The sequence below is a fragment of the Mytilus edulis genome, chromosome 6 (genome assembly GCF_963676685.1).
Source record: "Mytilus edulis chromosome 6, xbMytEdul2.2, whole genome shotgun sequence".
NCBI lineage: Eukaryota > Metazoa > Mollusca > Bivalvia > Mytilida > Mytilidae > Mytilus > Mytilus edulis.
The window spans coordinates 33,958,293-33,962,947 of NC_092349.1; the positions used below are offsets into that span (position 1 = coordinate 33,958,293).

General features: G+C 28.9%; 1 long non-coding RNA gene across 1 annotated transcript; it reads left to right on the forward strand.

Moving 5' to 3' along the window:
* Positions 1–1,448: 1,448 nt before the first annotated feature.
* On the forward strand, positions 1,449–2,854 carry LOC139527557 (uncharacterized). Its single transcript, XR_011665381.1, has 3 exons — positions 1,449–1,500; positions 1,830–1,938; positions 2,803–2,854. It is a non-coding gene; the product is annotated as an uncharacterized lncRNA (long non-coding RNA).
* The last annotated feature ends 1,801 nt before the right edge of the window (positions 2,855–4,655 follow it).

Sequence of the window (4,655 nt, forward strand, 5' to 3'; positions counted from 1 at the left end):
AGACAATAAAGGTCAGCTAAATAAACTCATCATAGATACCAGGATTGAAATTTTATATTTACGCCAGGCGCGCGTTTCGTCAGTGACGCTCAAAAATGTTAAAATGCACAGTTGTAGAGCATTGAGGACCAAATATCCATAAAAGTTTGCCAAATACAGCTAAGTTAACGTAGGAACTTTTGTTATAGGAACACATATATGTTTCCATACTTAAACATATGGACTGTCTACGAACACGTACGTACAATGTAGGTGCAAATATGCCTATTTGAAGAAAAAGGAGTTTTATACTATATTCTTTCGTCTTGAAATAACGAAAAATAAATATATTAGAGATTTCCAACTTCAACGATGATTAGTTTATTAAACACCTAATTATGATCTTAACAACTGAGTTTTTTAACTTCATCAATTTTGAAATATTTTATCAGATATAATGCAATTAGAACATGCAATAAAACATTGATCTTCTTGAAATTATTAAATATTCCATCTTATTCGTTTAAAAAATTATAACGAATCCAAGGTAACAGTTCTTCGTTTTTCAAAACAAATTAAATACAAACTCAATAAATAATTTGGCATTTACGAGTTTCTCTTACATTATGGAATAGTTGACGATAATGTATTTTATTTTTCCTATCTACGTATCATTCTGACGAGAGCATTGGAAGCACATGTTGCCTTTTAGAAAAGTATATTTTTCAATTTTAATTGTCTTATTTGGTTGTTGTTTTTATGTAATTTTTACCCATAATAAAGTAGTTTATAAATCGCGTCAAATGCAAACAGATCTTTCTCATTTTAACTATCTGCTGTCTAAAAAATTGTTAACTGATTTAATCCATTAACCAACAAAATCTAATTATTTGCATAGATTGCACTTTGTAAAGACAGCTGTTTTGATTACGTACCAGTTCCCAGATATGATCTCATTTTATAGAGACATAACTTCGGTATGTAACCAGTTTAAATGCGTATGGTAGGCGGTGGAATTGAATTCTGAAAAGGACATTAAGTTAAGTGAGTGGTAGTGCTGAATTGTTGTATAGGTTTAAATACTTATAGTAGAAGTTCGGGGCATATAAATGTTGAAAATGTGTCGCAAAGACCTATGTGTTGACTTTTGGATTAAAAAAAATTTGGCACATCAATTTTTCATTCTATGATACAATATTTCACGAAACTACATGGTAAAAGTGGCACAGTTTTAGCCGTTAAAGGAGTTCTAACGGCAAATTACGTCTATATTTACAGAAATGCAACCTGAAAGGCAATTTTGTATACAAACTTGAATAAGTAGGAGATGTACAGTTGTAGGAGTACTAGGACCAAGAAGAACATTAAAAGAACATTCATCTCAGTTTGTTATTGTCTGAACAACTTTTCCTGTATAAATTAGTTATTGATACATCAGAATGAATAATTAATCATTTTAAATATTTTACAGAGAATATTTCTGCTGTTCAAACTATGAGGAAATCAACAGTGAATGTGTCAGTGAGTATGTAGGGAGTTGTATAATAAAACTGTGGAAAACATATTTCTTCATACTTAAAAAAAATATTTTGTAAATTTTTATCCAAACTAATGGATATTATGAAATAGTTTTTCCGCAATCTATCAGTTTTAATTTGACCATGTTGACCAATTGACAAGAGCTATTTTATAAAACATCAGCTGCATAAGAAATTTTAATTAGAACTCGTCAAATCTAGGAAAAAGACAGTTTGTATTTGCATCAAAATGTATCTGTCTTTTTTATGTCATCTACGAACATCAATATTCCTTAATGATACTCTTTTTAGAATGTTTATTTACCTTTCCAGAATGCGAATTAGGATTTAAGTCGAGAAAGGGTAACACTTGTGAACCGTGTGCAAATAATTTGTATGGTGAAGGCTGTGCACATCAATGTATGTGCAACGTTACAGACAGGTACTACAGATTATATTGATATCTGTTTTAAACAAATAGTTATAATTTAGTATTTGGAAAGTTTAAGTTATATACATATATTGGTTTGTTTTTCTTTGGATAATTTGTTCCTATATGAACTTTCTGTGATAGTATTCAATTCTAGCAAGTTAAATATACTTATATAAATTTTTAAGGAGCTAGATGTGTCCACAAAGGGCGACAATAAAAAGAACTTCTTACCAATATGCAATATCGTACTAAGCCCAAAATTTAGTGGGAAGTAAACATCCGTCGTCGCTACATGGTATGTTAATAACAGATTAGAAAATATAATTGTCTACATGCATATGTGCACAGAAATCTTTGTTCTGAGGATAACGATCAATATTACAAATTTCTGTTCACTAAGTTTGTAGTGCACCTTAAAAGGTGGATGAACCAGAAAATATTCGGTAATGATTCACAAAAGAAACAAGTAGAGCGCGTTTTGTAACTGCGACTTATGAAACGTATTTATATCTTCTCTGGCAGATACATTTCGTTTCAGTGTATAAGCAATACTGCTGTATTCCACAATAAAAAAAAACAAGCATTTTTTTTTAATACAAAACAAAAACTTACTTAGAAATATATAATATATTTAAGAAAATAGTTGAAAAAAATGTACTTACAATACGTTTGTTTTTTTATATTCCTTTATCATTTACCTTTCTAATTCCATTTAGATACGTTATAATGCTATATTTGTTTCACCTCTGGTCAAATAATAATCTTTCTGTAACAGTTAGGCCAATTTAGTGACCGGTATTATACGAACTGAAAAATATGTATGATAGACAGAAATGTTAGCCTGGCCTATCATAATTTTTATATTGATTACAGATGTGACAATGTCAAAGGGTGTGTAGAAAAATATGCAGAAACTACAAGTACATGTATGTAAATTTTATATGTATTTTTGAACCAAGAGAAAGTACACAACTTATCTATTTCATTCCAAAAACTGATATATGAGATGTTTTTTTTTATACCTTTATTTTGTTATCAAAAAGTAAAAGCACAAAAATACTGAACTCCGAGGAAAATTCAATCTGAAAGTCCCTAATCAAATGGCAAAATCAAATGACAAAACACATCAATCGAATTGACAACAACTGTCATATTCCGGACTTGGTACAGGCATATTCAAATGTAAAATATGGTGGATTGAACCTAGTTTAATAGCACTAAACCTCTCACTTGTATGATAGTCGCATCAAATTCCAAACTTCATAGACATTAATAATTGTAAACATCAATGCTATAAGATTTTACAGTTATTTATAACAATGTTGATATTAAATTAATAAAAACAAATCCTCCAATTAGAATGCTTTATTTTTATATGTTATAAGGTGATAAAACCTGTATTCACGGATGCAATCATATGGGTTCTGATGAGGAATATTATTACCTAATCAAAATATTACGTCAAATTTAAAAAAAAATGAATTTATTCATACTTTTTTAATATATAAATAGAAATTTCAAATCCGTGATAAAACAATCTAAATTTGACTCAAATTAAAATGTATGCATTGTAACGAGTTGTTACCATTCTCAGTTAATATAGTTTAACTGCAAAAATTGGTTTTGAAAAACAAATATACACACACAATATAATGCATAAGTACAATGTATCCTTTACTAACTGTTCCGAGACACAACTGCCTTTGATTCTTTGAAAATCAAATAAAATTGGTGATAACATGTTCTTACAATCTGTAAGGTGTAATTATATAACATGCAGCTTATGTTGATGTTTAAATAAGATGATTTTAATTTTCAACATAATTTAATGCAAGGCCAGTGTATGTACACAATTAATTTATGTTATAAAAGTACTTGTCATTAATCCTTGTATATATGGTGTGTTTATGTATTGAGTACAGACGTTAATCCAAAAACTTTTTTTGAAATTAATCGAGGAAAAGGAATAGAAACGTCATGCACTCGAATCTTCATTGGTTGCATGTTACATGAATGTATGATCTTAACTACTAAATTATTTTATCATATACAGGTATCGTCGTTCTACCAATAAAAGTCCTTACGACTATACTCATTTATACCTATCGAACTGGGAGATTAAAACCAGAAAAAATACCTTGAATGTGCAACTTGATATTTATATATAAATATCCTAATTGCTTTACCAAATGTAGTTTTGTATAAATATTGTTGAGCCGTCTAGTAGGAAGAAAGAATGAATATTTAAAATAAAAGATAGAAAATCAATATATTTATCATTCTTAAATGTACATGTTTATATTTCTTTATTTATATCACTATATTAAGTAAATATAAGAAAAATCTTGTTGAATAATATATTTGTCATTTATAACCAAAACAATCTTATCTATTTTTGTTTTTTTGTTTTAAGTGACTACACAATCAAATATAGCTATTTCTTCAGCAGAAAGCGTGACGACAGAGCATGGAGAAACAAAATCCGAAGGTCGAATTGAAGGTAATGTATATTGTAAATAAGTCTAAGGCTGCAAATATCTCATGAGAGTTCATATTAACATATACGGCATGAATTTCTACACATTTAACGTAACGGTACCCAAATTGCAACGAGTACCAAAATTGCACCTATTTAGCAAAAATAGCAGCGGGAATCTTCCAAGATCTCCTAGAGACTAAACAATTTGTGTTTTTATGATTTGATACTGTGCATGTCTTTCAAAATA